At 38.3% G+C, this 16,483-nt stretch overlaps 1 protein-coding gene across 1 annotated transcript in view; it reads right to left on the bottom strand.

The window, feature by feature from the left end:
• LOC134225008 (uncharacterized) overlaps window positions 1-16,483 on the bottom strand; it is a 98,712-nt gene that overhangs the window by 47,973 nt on the left and 34,256 nt on the right. The window lies entirely within an intron of this gene.

Genomic DNA, 16,483 nt, shown 5'->3' with positions numbered 1-16,483 from the left:
TAGACACCTGAGAAGATATCTCAGATCGTGTGGGGGTTGGGAAGCGCTCAGGCAGCTACCGCCTTGCATGAGCTGAAATGACCTCCTTACTACTATGCAGAAACCCCCGCAGCTCATCCGCGCATGTATCTTGCATGGCACAATAGGAAAAAAGGAGGTATTTTTGACCGAAATTATGAATCCAACAATAAACAGTGGTATTCATCATAAAAACATAGATAGAAAAGAAAAATATTTTTCTGAGCCTACAATGGGGTATGGGGCCAATTTTCAGCATAGTATCGATTTTTGTCATATTCTACAAAACCAACGGAATTTGGTCAATTTTTGGCTTGCAATAAGCCTGTTTGATGCTGGATAAAATACTAATGGTCATATAAACTGTATATTCGTGTCACAGACAAATGGACGCAACACAGATTTCCTAAAATGATCAAAAAACCTCTACCAGCATCTGGTGTTGAAAATTAACTGAGTAGAACTTATTAAACCAATAAAGGAGGGTAGAACAGATTAAATTAGCGTCATATTGTGACATCAACGAAATGAAATTTCATTTATTTGATATTTCATTAAGATTTCTTTCATAATCATCAAAAAAGGTATTGTGGCAAGGAGTTATTCAACACACTACTCATCCAACACGTTATGGTTAAATCTATAATTCGCTCCTAAAATGTAGTAATGTCAAAATTGTAAATTTTGAACAACTTTCCTTCTCACTGCGTAACGCTTTTTATATGATAGATGATTTTCTCTTGAATTATGTGCAACGTTAAGGCATAACCCTCCCCCTTAAAATGTTATGTAAATTGTGTTCGTCACCAAATTCAATTAAAGCGACATTATTGAGTAACTCAGATTAAAATTGAAAAATAAGAAGTTTGCCAAAACACCTGATTAATCCCCCTAGCGGTAATGTTGTCTTTCTCGTACATTATAAGAAAATGTATTTTGGCCATAACTTTTGAGCCCATAGTCCGATCCAGCTTATTTTCAATAGGGAACAATGGACCAACGTTCTCTGACGAATGAAACTGGTTGCGAGTAAATCGGTATAGACTAAGTGTTAAAAAAGAGTTAAGACAATTTTTGCTCACACACATACAGACATTCACACACACGTACACACATACATCACCTCAATTCTTCGAACTGAGTCGATCGGTATACAACACTATGAGTGTATGGGCTTTTTTTAAATGCTTTAAGAGCGATCATATAGCTTCTACGTATACTTAGTACACGAGAAAGGCAAAAATGGGCAATGTTTAAAATTCATGTGTCTCACAAAATTGTGAATTTGGGCAGAATTTCATTCATGGTCCTCAAAGCTTAAGAGTTCAATAGTGTAGTGCATGATGTTTTACTGCGGGGTATTGCGGGGTACAAAACTGTTTTGTTCGTTAAATATTGCGTAAAATATGCTTTTACAAAACTACTAAAAACTAATTTCTGGACAGAGCTATTATTACATTATCAAGCCTATTGCATAGATCTGTTTAAGAGCTTTGTAACGATATATAAATATTAGACCTCTTCATGTTTTCAAAAAGTATCAAAAATTCAACCGGTCAGCCCAGAACCACAATTCTTATGCTAAAATAAGTCTCCTGTCAAATTTTCAGCCAATTCGGATAAAATTTCGAGGTGACTCAAGTCGATTTAGTGTTTTTGAGCTATTTTTAATTTTGGAAAAATTCTAACATGAGATATAAACGTCAAAAACTATCGCAACAACCTCTATACGGAAGCTATTGGTGTGCTCTACAAGTCTTGTGAACATTGCGATTCGTTCCGTTCACGTTTTGTCCATGTTAAAGTGATTTTTAAGCTTTTAAGTGCATAAAAATACTGTTTCCCCCAAAAGTCGTTGTTCTACAAAATTCTTGAGTTTATGACAAATGATTGTTAATTTATTATATTATTATTCCTCTTTTTTCCCTGGAAATTTGAGTAATATAATTGCCCATGTGCGATTTACCGTTAAATTCTTAAAAATCAAAAGCTGAACATTTGTCATAAATTTGCACGTTAGGATTTCTTCAAGCAAGTTGTTCGAACAAAACATAAATCAAATCATATGATATTTGATGCTTACAACAAACGACAAACAACAAATTTTGTTAATTTCACCATATGTCTGCATGATTTTAACATTGAGTGCATCGTAGTAACAAGTGAAATCGAAGCTTCTTTGTTTGAACAACTTGTTTGAAAAAATCTCAGCGTGCAAATTTATGACAAATGTTCAGCTTCTGATTTTTAAGAATTTAACGGTAAATCGCACATGGGCAATTATATTACTCAAATTTCCAGGGAAAAAAGAGGAATAATAATATAATAAATTAACAATCATTTGTCATAAACTCAAGAATTTTGTAGAACAACGACTTTTGGGGGAAACAGTATTTTTATGCACTTAAAAGCTTAAAAATCACTTTAACATGGACAAAACGTGAACGGAACGAATCGCAATGTTCACAAGACTTGTAGAGCACACCAATAGCTTCCGTATAGAGGTTGTTGCGATAGTTTTTGACGTTTATATCTCATGTTAGATTTTTTCCAAAATTAAAAATAGCTCAAAAACACTAAATCGACTTGAGTCACCTCGAAATTTTATCCGAATTGGCTGAAAATTTGACAGGAGACTTATTTTAGCATAAGAATTGTGATTCTGGGCTGACCAGTTGAATTTTTGATACTTTTTGAAAACATGAAGAGGTCTAATAAATATGTTACTTTTGAGACGAAAACATGGAAAAGCTGTCCGTTTTCCCAAAAACGTAAAAATATCATTTCTAGGAGGGGCTAGTTTGAACGCCATCTCCCCCTCACCCCTCCCTAAAAATCTAAAAAATAAAAACGGTCCTGATTATAGAAGTATAGGTTATAAACTGTGTATTCATCACGTTTTACTTGCCCAAATCGAAAATTTGCCTTTTGGTAGTTTTGGCCACACCTTTATATGGGGCTGTCCTATTGTGCATGGGTGAGATTGGCGTCCATTGCATACTCTCTACGGGTTTGTCCGAGGTCGTATATGCCGCTAAAAAGTAGCATGGCATTCCAATAATTTTAGGAACGTGGACATATTTATATGATGTGCTCGGTCGAGTATACGTCAGACTCCACCTATGTATTTCGTATAGTCCGGGAAGTCTACCATTCCGAACCTATGCAAGAAATTCATGTTTAGACAACACATCTGTGATTTTAAAAGTACATCTGACCATTGTCCCTATTGATTCAACCAGTTTGAGTTTCATACTTGAGCTGTCGAACATAAAATAAATTTAATATTTGTATCGGCCTAAGGCGATATTTATTTTGATCTTCAATTTTCATGGGTGATATCGATGCGCAAAAATCCTATGTATTGGATCCACATTGGCACCACAATATAGTGTTCGAGACCAGTACCCTCATTATTAATGCATTTCCAATACAAACTTTTGAGATAGATTTATAATTCGTTCGAGCAAGGTGAATCCACCAGGTGGAAAACGATTTACGGACCCTCCGCAGACAGCGGAGGAAAGATTGTGCTGGAATGATTTTTTGGCTGTTCTACAATCGCACTCACCACAGCGGCAATGAATGTGACTGCAATTTACACTGAGATCCCTGAACACATAAATAAAGCTTAAAAAAAACTGTGAATTATGTCTACGTCTACCCTGGTTTGTGTACACGCTTACGTTGAAGTTTCTCTCTACCGTAGGAAGAAAAACACTGCACAACACTGCTGAACGTGTGAACTGCTGAAAGAGACTTCAATGAGGCAGAAGGAGAGAAGAAAAATAATTGTTTTAGTTTGCATCAAAACAAAACAAAAATTTGACGCATTTAATTTTAAAATTGGTTTATTACTAAAAAATAAACTTGTCGATACTGGCTTTTAATTTTTGCGGCTTGAATGTCAAATGATGGGCTGTTTTCTGCGCAGCACTTTAGATTGATTTCTGTTCGATGTGTTTTGCCTTTCTTGTACTCGGAGACCCATGGTTTTATACACCTACCAATCGACTGGACTACTGCCCAACCTGCTTAAAATGTGCCTTCCAGATAAATCCGGGTCCCTTATCCTCCTTGCCTCGATCCGGGACCACGGGATGCTGCAACAACTTCTGGGGAAAGGGGGGGGGGGGGGGGGGGGGTTGGTGTTCTGTGCTCATTCAGTTTATCTAAAATTCCGGCCCCTAGCTTAGGCTAGTTCGCCGACTTGCTTGCTGAGATCCACTGCTACGTTGTCTCGATCATCCCTCGGCGGTCGTGACACAAACGAGGGTGGTCCACCAGTTCCGGTGAAAGAAACTTCTGCACTGATGTAGCCCCGACTACCGGCGGCTAACAGAGGGGACGCTTCCGCGCATTGTGCCGACTTCGTATTCGGGTTGCAGAGGTGGTCCGACAGTTCCGGTGGTGGATGACGCCCGCACTGGCGGTGCCATACATACTCGAAGCACTTCCTTCTTTCTTCAGCAGGTTGGCGGTTAGAGTGCCGAGGTCGGTCCGACTATTCCGGTTGGCCGAAAACTTCCGGCTCGCTGGCACCCCAATGAACCGAGACCAAACACTGCTCACTGTGCTGGATTTCCCTCCAAACCGACGCTTATTTGCTGGTCCCTTCTCCATCAACGCTTCTGCAGATTGGAATCATCTTTGCGATAACGCAAACTTCCTCCGACGAAATGGTTCGGTACGCACTCGCGACTCGAATGGCCATTAGACGAAACACGCTATTCAGCTTCCTCCGGTTACGTTTCGTCTTGAGCGCAGCTCCCCAGACAGGAACTCGGTGAGCCGCTGGAGTATCGAGTATCGATGATGATACTGTCGCCAGAAGACGCCTACTGCTGCCTTACGGACCGCCGGCGTTCGGCATGATCATTTTAGCTAACGCACTAAGGGCCAATTTCTTCACCTTCGCTTAACTCTTAAGCGGTGCTTACCCATACGTTTAAACCTGGTTTAAGGCCTAAGCGGAGGTGAAGAAATCGGCCCTAACTTGCTTGGAATAGTCCACGTGGGTGTAGAAGCTCAATCATCACACCTAGATGTCTCAGAGTCCGCACCGACGGAATTTGTTGCTCTCCGATGGTAATCTACATCCGCTGAATTACTTTGCCGTTGCTGACCAGCATCACTTCCGTTTTGTGGTGAGCCAGCTGCAGCTTGACTCCATTCATCCAGGTTTACTGCGTCGGTCGCCTCCGCCACCAGCATTTCCACCTCCTCCAGTGGCTTACCGGTTATCGTTAGGACGTCATTCTCCGCGAGTCCGTAAATCTTTACACCTTTGGGCATCTTCAGCGTCAGCACCCCGTTGTACATAACATTCCATAACGTTGGGCCTAGTATGGACCCTTGTGGAACGCCCGCCGTAACCCTGATCGACTTCTGCCCCGAGTTCGTGTCGTAAACCAGAATCCGGTTCTGAAAGTAGCTCCTAAGGATATTAGGAAGTCGGGGGACTATTGAACGCGTTTTTAACGTCAATCGTCACTACCACGCATCCACAGTAGGGTGTCCCAAAATTGGACAAAGTCGGGAATGTTGGGAACTCAACCTTCAAATGAAAGTTTAGAGTATAACAAAAAAAAAGTATAACAAAAATCAGAAGGGTTATATACAAGATACGACCGCCCGACGTAAACTACGTAAAACAGATCATAAGATAAGATAATTATTTTGGTTAGAGCCTAGAGTGATTAAAATTTTGACTTTTGCGCTCCCTTATGCTTGAACGTTAACATTAGCTGGTTTGGTGAACCTCCTAAATTTTCAACTGAATTGATTATAATATAACTGAGTACGAGCAGTTTGAAGTTTGTATGAAAATTACTATACAAATCGCCCCCTATGTGAGAGATCGTTTTGTGAGGCGGATCATCAACTATTTAGGGGGAGATCTAACAACGTCGGACACCTCCCAATACCGGACACTACTTGCAGAGGTCCTTCCTTCATCTTATTAAGTACAAAAGGAAGCTATTAAAAAGGCTTCTAACGGCAAGGAATATCAGATCTTCATGTGATAAACTTTGTACAAAATGTGAAGTTGAATAAAAATTCTTCACACCTGTTTTGTTACACTTACTTCAATTCAATTGTTTCTTCTTGCTGAAAAGCCACAGAAATTAGCAGAAACAAAAGTGTAGAGAAAATTGAAAAAGGTGAGAATTTTGATTAGGATGTAAAAAATTAGCTGAAGTGACTCTTCAATAAGCCACTAACAATTTTAATATTTACAACTTAAAGCACGCGAATAATTTACTATTCTGAATGATGTCTTTACTCATGTAACAGTCACATTTGAACATGATGCAATAGTGTCCGGTACTAGGAGACATTTTTCTGAAACGTAAAATTTTCACCAAAATTCATCGTTGAAAAACGTGTTCAAATGATCATATATAGTTTGTATGAATCATTTTGTGTTTCTTTCTTCTATCTATTCTTCCTTTGAAGCAATATAACTCACGAAGAGGATGACCGATTTGCAAGATTTCCTCACTAATCGATTCGTATTGGGATCAGCTGTGTTTCTATATGCAAAAGGTTAGTAAATTTTAAAGGAAATTTGGGAAAATTGTCAAAATACAATATTAGGGCGAGTTTGGAGAAAACCTAATGCGATCGCTCGAAAAATGATCTAGAGTGCGGCGTCGCAATCAACGCAGAAAATGACATTTCGAACGTTAAACGTAAAGACTCGAGCAACGCAGGGTACGTTCTGCTAGTATGGTATAAAGTATGGTTAAAGTTTTTTTTATTAAATGGCTTATGTGTCCGGCACTGGAGGATCTCTCCCTAAATATAATCAACCCGAAGACTTCGTAGAATATTTCTAAATCTGTAAGACGATTGTTGTTGCGAACCGATCGGATTTTCGTAAGCAAAGAATAAAGAAAATAAAAATGCTCATTATTGATATGTTATTCTTTTACGTGCTCAATTTTCACGATTTTTCGTTTTTCACACGATTTTGTATTTTCCTAATAATTTTTCTTGCACGCAGCGAACTGTTTGGCAATAAAGACGATTTCACTCGCTAAGTTTCCTATGTTGCCAATGTACTCATATATTTTGAGATATTAATGACCAACGTTGCAAAACGGTTTTCCGAAAATGTACTGTTCTCATAGTAATTCTCATACAAACTTCAAACCGCGCGTGCGTGCTTAGTCAAATTACAACCATTGGGATGTTGGATATATGGGGTCGGGAGGTAGCGAGGATTGTTTTGGTAAACGTTTTGCGGCGTGTAATGTGTAGTTTTCCCGCAAATCATGTTCGATCGCAGACCAATCCATTTATTCTTCCTTTTTTTTTCTTATTGGCATTACATCCCCACACTGGGACAGAGCCGCCTCGCAGCTTAGTGTTCATTAAGCACTTCCACAGTTATTAACTGCGAGGTTTCTAAGCCAGGTTACCATTTTTGCATTCGTATATCATGAGGCTAACACGATGATACTTTTATGCCCAGGGAAGTCGAGACAATTTCCAATCCGAAAATTGCCTAGACCGGCACCGGGAATCGAACCCAGCCACCCTCAGCATGGTCTTGCTTTGTAGCCGCGCGTCTTACCGCACGGCTAAGGAGGGCCCCATCCATTTATGTTTCGAACAAAATTGGCGTAACTCACTACATATGAAAATGGTTGGATATGACAATTTAAAATTTTCATTTAAAAACCTCAAATTTATTATTCCACAGTGGTTATTCGACGTGGATACACGCTAACTTTCACCTACTCAGTGACTGAGTAAAATTGCATTGCTCTCTCTTTCTATCCCACAGAAATTTTACTCAATTCCCGTCAAAACAGTTAGAGTGTAACCTTGTTGATAATCAATTTTAATATTCACTTCTTGCTAACATGTCCAGTATCAGTAGCACTTTTTCATAAACACTACTTTTTTTGCTCCGACCGCGGTCATTGCTCTGGTTCTATTTTGTACTTTTTGTGCGAATCACCGCACAAAAGTAGAGCGCAAGAATCAACCGCAGACGGCGGCCGTAACGAAACTGTGAAATTTTATGGGTTGGTAAAAATTTGGAATTTTTAATGTTTTTACGTTGATCATTAATAGTTCCAATAGGCTTAAAAATTTCTGGAGAGTTGCCGATTCGATTGATAATAAAATCTCGAAAATCCATTGAAAGATGAAGGAGCTATTAGCGTTTGAAATCTATCCTAATTTCGTGACGGTCTCGAATTTGGAAATTTCCGTTTTACACCCTGTATCAGAGTCTTCCCCTTAGACGTAGTTTACGTAAAAAAAAAATGTATTGATAATGGTAATGTAATGGTATTCAATGCCGAGAATGTTGGAACCACGGAACAGGCGTCGTCCAGCTTACTGGTGGAACGAACAGCTGAGCAATCTCCGCGCTGTTTGTCTCAGAGACAAAAGGCGCGTTAAGAGAGCACGTATCGAAGCTATCAGGGAGGAGCGTAAGGTAGAGCTCCGAGAGGCCCGGGCCGCTTCCAAAAAGTAAATGAGGTTGAGCAAGTCGAACTGTTGCAAGCAGTTGTGCCGTGAAGCTGATGCCAATCCATGGGGCAATGCTTATCTCATCGTTATGGCAAAAATGAGAGGTCCTATGACGCCAATATGCTATGACGCCACTACACTAAACCAATACATCAGCCTCATAGCGTCTGACAGTTGATTCGCCCCAGCCCTTTAACGAACATCATACGTTTTCTGGATGATAAGCATTCGATCGCTCCCGATGCCTGATGACAAGCACCATATGCGAATCATCCAAACACCGAATGCTAGCCAAAACAAAAATCGAATAGTCATTGAATCGTTCTTGAATGAAGCTCATACCTTATACAGATGCGGTCTTTATTGTTTCTGCATGAAATTCAAGTGATAAATATTCTGAAGATTATAATAAATTTTTCGTTTTTAAAATAGAAAGAAACATGCTTTATTGATTCATTTTTATTTTAAACATTTTGAACCATTTTAGTTTACATAGTATAGGCAAAACATTCAATGCAACACTCGGGAAAAACAATGGAGGTCGTGCTACAATGGTAAGTGCAGTGGCGAGTGTATTTTCTGGCAACATGCGCCGCTGCGCTCGCCATTATAGCCCGGCTTTAACACAGTAGGGAATGCAGTATCCCTTAAAATTACGGGAAATTTAAATGTCACATCCAGTGGGAGCATCGATGGTGGGCAAAGAACATATTTAGCATGCGATATGGGGAGCGAATCTCCCGTCTTATTATTTGAAAATGTTGTCCGGAACTGTCGGTGGCATAACGAAAGATTTTTAACCTAGAAAAAGTAAAGCGTAAGAAATCTTTAAATTAATTATTTGTCACAAGCTATTTTTCCAAACATAATTTTCCTACCGAACTCAACGATCTACAAAATACTAATGGCGGTTTCGCCAATGCCGACGCGACCAACGCATAAAATTTGCATTATATTTCATTCTGATAGCGAATGAACTTCATGCTAGGGCAGATTCAAAACAATCATCATCCGATTACCGAATGATTTTTGGTTGGTGCAGACAATATCTTCGCATGGAATGACAAAACATACAATGAACATCAAAAGCATTGTACGCTGTTCAGATGATTTTCATTCGATTTCAAGTGAGTGTGTCAGATGTAACAGGGGAGCATATGGTAAAGGGAGGGATCATATTTCAAAAACGCGGAATGCTAATTCAGTCGTTCCAAAGAGGATACTTTGGTTCAGTGTAGAAATGTGCACAGATAAGCTTTTCTGAAGCATAATCCGACAGTGTGGCCGTCGACACCGTATGCTGATGCAGACTCTACTGGGTAGATAGGGTAGACTCAAATGAAGAGCTCCGTGCAATAGCAAACAGTCTTAAAGTGAATAAAGCTCTTGGTCTTGAGATTTGGATCTTGAGGATTTTCGCATATACACTTTTTGTGATCAAAAAACATATTTTGCATCATTGGTTTGCTATTTTGACTCTAGCCTAACTATTGACAAGGGCCTAAGCAAAAACACCTTAAAAAATTTAAAAAGTATATAACGGCTATGTTTTAAAAAGTTGTTTTTCAATCATTGAAAACAAAACTTAAAAATCGATTTTCTCAAAAACGAATTTTACAAATATTTTTATATTTCGATATGTTGTAGCAGGGGCCCTCCTCAGCCGTGCGATAAGACGCGCGGCTACAAAGCAAGACCATGCTGAGGGTGGCTGGGTTCGATTCCCGGTGCCGGTCTAGGCAATTTTCGGATTGGAAATTGTCTCGACTTCCCTGGGCATAAATGTATCATCGTACACCTCATGATATACGGATGCAAAAATGGTAACCTGGCTTAGAAAACCTCGCAGTTAATAACTGTGGAAGTGCTTAATGAACACTAAGCTGCGAGGCGGCTCGGTCCCAGTGTGGGGATGTAATGCCAATAGGAAGAAGATGTTGTAGCAGATAATATATGTACTTTTTTGCACTACAGGGCATAATGAAGAAATGATGGACAAAAAAGTTATATTTTTTTTCAATGAGATGTTCAAAAATAGCATTAATAAACTTTAGCGATTATGGACAAGCCTACAGGGTGTCTGCAAATTATCCGTATAATAAAATAGGTTTACAATTATTTTTTTAAATGAATTAAAAAACAACATGTATTGTCCGTAGTAGCACAATTCCGATCAATTTTGTTGCAGCAGCTCCAATGTGACTGGATTTGGTTGCATATAAGTCACAGTAACTGGTATATGATATGAGTGCTACTCGGGGCATGTTATTAGATAGGTTTGCATGAAACATGGGCATAAAAGTATCATCGTCTTAGCCTCATGATATGCGAATGCAAAAATGGTAACCTGGCTTAGAAACCTCGCAGTTAATAACTGTGGAAGTGCTTAATGAACATTAAGCTGCGAGGCGGCTCTGTCCCAGTGTGAGGATGTAATGCCAATAAGAAGAAGAAGAAGCATGAAACAAGATGCATTTGATCATATCAGAATGACCACCATATCGTGCGTTATACGCTTACCATGGCCGCAGGTTTCCATACCAGAGATAAATCCGGTAACAATAAGCTGATTTTGAGTGTCTCAGTGACGTATTCGGTGTTCTGTTGGCTCTTGGTTTCAAGATGGACCACACCGAATGATAAATTTGCTTCGAATCCCCCGGGTTGGAATACCCTGTCTTTTTGTTCAAAAATCCGGAAAAAGCATCCACAAATGCTAATAGTCCTGAATGCCTATGAGCTGACACCTAGTATTGCCACAAAATACATTTATTATAACAAGCTGAGCTGTAGAACCCACTAAGTGAGTCAATACTATCTTTTTGACCCTTCCTTCGGAAGTGTCTATAATTTCACTTTGTATGCGTTACGCAGGTGTGTTACGTATTAATCTATCAAGAAATCTCGTGAATTATTAAATAAAATGTATGGTATTTGAAACAAATTCACTTTGACATTGAAAATATAATTATAACAAATGATATGATATGGAATTATGCCTATTTTTCTGATTTGTTTCAAAGAAACAAATGATTTTTATTGAGGAACATATATAGAAGCATGTACAAAAAAATCTTCTCAGAAAAGCAAAAACGTAAAAATTGAAAGGGATTCCAAAAATTTCTTCAGTAGAAACTAGATAGCAAATGTGAGCATGTTTTGAGGCACTAATAGATCACTTGTATGCATGTATGTGTGCGTATGTGTGCAAATTCTGAAATTTACTACCATAAAAATCTCGCTCATTTTTAAGGTATTGAACAAGTTTAGTTTTACCAAATTAGGCATCCATAAGGTGAAATATATGTTATTATTGAACGCTATTGAGTTTCGCTCAGATCAATAACTGATTTAGTTAGTTATGGATTAATTAATATCGAGGTCTCTGGAAATTACGAGTACAATATATGCAACCAGCGTTACGATAGTTGCTAACCATGTCACAATAGTTATTCAATCCGACGAGCGCCTTCTAGATAGGCAGCATGAAGTACAGTACGATATCATTCGTTAAGTTGTCACTCAACCTAAGCCATCCGCCTTTGGGTAGGCAATTATTTTGTCACTTTCACGGTAAATCGCCGTGGGAAGCTGAGTAGTTTTATCTCGTTTTAAATACTGGAGTCTTTAAAAAAATCCTTATATTTAAGGAAGGGTCAAAATCTCACTGTAGGTGGATTAATCTGGGTTTTTACTTTGTAAAAGCAAACTGCCAAAATCTTAACGGATAATTTCCATACACCCTGTACACTAGATGAGGTTAGAAAAGGTTAGAAAGAGCTGAAAAAACAATAAAATTGCGAGAAAGGACCAGCTCCCCGCTGAACTTTTCAAACATGGCAGTGTTGAAAATTTGCCCACTCTTTAAGAAAAGGTACAGGCTGGCTCTCCTTCATACGGCGTACCAAATTATGTCTAGTATTCAACAGATTGAGACCGCTAGACGAGTCCTTCGTCGGCGAATACCAGGATGGTTTACGTGAGCGCCGATCAACGACAGTGAAACGATACGCATAATTCTTATATATAAAAATGAAATGGTCTGTGTTCGTATCCGCATAACTCGAAAACGGTTGGATGGATTTTTTTCATTTCTTCAGCAGAAACATTCGTTATAGTTTCCGACGGGTTTATATGATATTTCCTAATGGGAAAATTACGAGTAAAGTTGAACAAACCGTGAATAACTAAAATTTTGATTCCTATGCGAACTTTGCATGGGCAGTTCGGAATGCACATTCTCGCCTACTATGCAGGACAACGTCTGCCGGGTCAACTAGTGGCAAATATAACATGGTTTTCCAGCGAAACTGACACGGCTTATCCGCGTAACGTTGGACGGATCGAAATCAACTGTGAGGATTCCGGATGAAATGTCGACATTATTTGAAATCTAAGGCTCATCATAACTTGAAATTTCAAAAAAAGGCCCCTTTCAAATACAGTATCCCCCCGCTTATCCGGACCTCGCTAATCCGACGACTCGTTAGTCCGGATCCCACTAATTCGGAATTTTCCGGATTAAAAAGTATCAACACCCATTTAAACACATTATGCTGTCAGTTTTGTGCTGTGATTTTGATTTGGTTCAATTGTATGGATTTGACAGTCGGATTAACGAGAGAAACCCCGATAGTCCGGCCATACATTTGTCGGATCAGCGGGGGTATACTGTATGTTTTTTGACACCAGGCTTTAAACTTGGCAGCAGTGTTGATAAGTTAACGAGAAACTCTGCTTTCCGGACTATTTTCCCTGTTTTTATATTTCCGATAAACTGAATTTTACCGAATCCTATTTTCCATCAACTAATCCGAGCATGGTTATTTATATTTATCTGCAGTTTGACCCTCAGCCTAGTAACTGTAACTGTAATGGTAATGGTAACCATGGTAACTGTAAAAGGCAATTGAAATATATTAATTATTAATTTATAAATAAATGGATTTTAGCAAATAAGGATGATAGTTTCAATCAAACATAAAAGCTCTAGTCTAAAAGATGAATGCGTCGCGTGTCTTTGAGGGAGCCTTACATTAGTAAACAAGGCAGAGCGATAATTTGCTCATACTTGAGAAGCTGTAAAATTTACGTCGGTATAAATCATTGAAAAATCACTGTTTGCAGATAGACCAAATTTTCACATAAGTAAACTCATTAATGTTTTCGGTCAAAATGGTACTTTCATTTATGATCACGATCAAACATTCATTTTTTTCATCCAAACTCGATGCAAAAAGAACAAAAAAGGCCAAAACTCATTTGGAGAATTAAACTTAAAAGTGACAGTTCGTAAATTAGCAAATAACCCAATCATAAGAATGGTTGGTGCTACCCAGCAATTCCAATAAGACATCGATGCAAAATGATTCGATATCTGTCAAAAGTAATCTTGCTCTGCAAGCAGGGTTATTTAATAATTATTGAAATGTCACTTTTAATTTTAATTTCAGTTTAATTCTCCAAATGAGACAGACCCTAAGCGTTCTTTAGTCTCATAACCATGAACACCTTTTACCTCGAACAATTTTTCGAATAAAAGTAAGATTTTGTAATAATGCTTGATCGATTCCCTATGCAACTAAAAAGTGGCGAATCCTAGGTAGGATTTGTAGCTAAAAATGTTGTAAATCCCACCGAAAGAACCAAACTATCATAAATTCTGAAGATATGTGGGATTTAATTCTGAACCACCTGTTTTATTTTGGATCACTTAGAGTAAAATCAGCAGTGATTCAAATCGTTCGAGGCTGTCAGTTTGAATATGAATCTGAAACATTGAATTTCCCAGCAGCTGTTCTAGATTCAGTTTTTATACCAGTCAACTGTCAAAAAAATAAAACTGGTATAACGCTCCGTTCTATTTTCTGCAGATTTGAACCACGATTGAATCACAAGATTCAAATATTTTTCAATTGTTTTGGTGTATGGATGCGTCATTTTATCTACGGATCAATCCACTTTGCAATTCCGGCGCCTTTCTTGGCAGTAACGTAATGATTTCAATTAATAGAAAATTTGAAAAACATGAATAGAACACTGCTGGGGAAACCAGCGAGTTTGTTCTATTTTGCTCCAGATGCAAACTAGAATAGTGGTCGAAAATTCAGAATGAAACTGAATCACTCCTGATTTCACCGTTATTGAACATATTTTGGACAACTCGAATAATTTTGTATTACTTGCAAAGTTATGTTATTATTTGATTAAATTAGTTATGTCAAGCATTTTTGGCGTTTTCTTTCTTAAATCCTTGTTAAGCAATATATTTTTATAAGCTCTTAAAGCTTAGAGCAATATCTACATGCTAAGGATATTGAAACTAATATCAATTTCAGTACCTCTCGGTACAGCATCATCAAAGCAAAACAAACGTGCGGCCCATGGCCGTGATGTATGCACCTGGTCACTCCTGCCCTCCTATTTTTTATGTAGTTTGCCAGATCTGTTCCATTTGCGCCATTGATAGTAGATGTTTGACCGGTTCTTATAGGCGCGCTTATCTTTTTTTAGAATACTGCGGCGGTCTTATGCTCGCAGGCTCGACTGTGAAGTTAAACGTCAAGATAGCCGCCGTGTTAAAAGATAGGCAGAATTTTGGCGCTCAAAACAAAACCACGTGTTTTTTGCGAAATGACAGCAGTGTTGGATAGAATTAGCGAGATGCAACCGGAGTCACTGAGTACATGGAGTGTGTTTATCATGACAAGTGCATACGGCGGGTAAGATTTTCATTAACTCTGTCGTGTTTAGTGACCGTTGCGATTACCTGAGAAGCAACCAGCAGGTAGTCGCAGTATTCTATTTTATCTCGAGATGCTTAATACTTGCTCCTTGCACATTCTTTTTTCAATCGAAACATAATCGTAGAACGCGGAACTCTGTTGCATTGGCAAGCGGCACGAGCGGAGAGAGGTAATTTATAAATGCGGTATGAACAGTAATTTAAGAATGGTTTGATACCAGAGAAACAAATGGTTGGTAAAAACAAAAGTTTAAGAGATCTAGAACTTAAAAAAAGATATGTCGAAAATATGTTCGGTTCAATGAAAAATAAACCTATTTTGGACATGCCTCAGAATACTATTTTCAAACTTACAATGTTTTGCTCGAGATATGAAACTGCTTCAATAAGATTTTAATAAGTCAACAACATCATTCACAGGTTTTAAATCTTTGTACAAATAAATTTACAGTTTTTGAAAGCTGACTTCAATTTTACAATGTCGTTTTAGTTTTGGTCTAATCCAGCCGGAATGAGTAAATACGTAAAAATATCCTTAATAATTGCAATATTCTATAAGAAACAAATGTAGGAGATATCTTATGGATAGTTCCTTTTTGCAATGAAATATAAATGTTGCATGTTTTATTTAGTTTTGTGTGTTATAAATGTAAAATTCAGCTAGGTGGTCCAAAATATGAGCCTGGTCCAAAATACAGCCGTTACCCTATCATCACGTTTTTGCATCTACTTTTACGGCCCATACAAAGGCCAAAAATCCCAGGTTAATTCACCTACCGGTGATGATTCCTTCCTCGTTCCTTATAAAATGTATTGCGAAAATAGCATTGGAAAAGTCGAAGTAGCACTTAATGGGAATAGATCCCATCAAATTCACATTTGTTTGCATACATTTATGTGCCTTACTTGAAATAAAGAAACATGTTTTTTGCTGCAAAAATCGAATGTGTTGTTGACAAGGCTTATTCTATACTTCGAGACTACAAGTCGAGGAAGTTTCCCCCGAAAAAAAATCGTAACAATTCAAAATCTGCCATCCATTGTATTGCGGTGCTTTTCAGTCACGGATTCACAAAAAATGTATACATTAGAAAAACAGTAATCATAAAATTAATAGAGCAAAAAGGGGAACGTCTAGCGTGAGTCTCAATCTTTTACTATCTGACAAAAAAATAAAACAATGTGAAGCGGTGCGCGTTCAATGAGAGAAATATACACACTATGAAT

The sequence above is a fragment of the Armigeres subalbatus genome, chromosome 3 (genome assembly GCF_024139115.2).
Source record: "Armigeres subalbatus isolate Guangzhou_Male chromosome 3, GZ_Asu_2, whole genome shotgun sequence".
Classification (NCBI taxonomy): Eukaryota; Metazoa; Arthropoda; class Insecta; order Diptera; family Culicidae; genus Armigeres; species Armigeres subalbatus.
The sequence above is the reverse complement of the archived record's forward strand: the minus strand, read 5'-3'. Positions and strand labels throughout refer to the sequence as shown.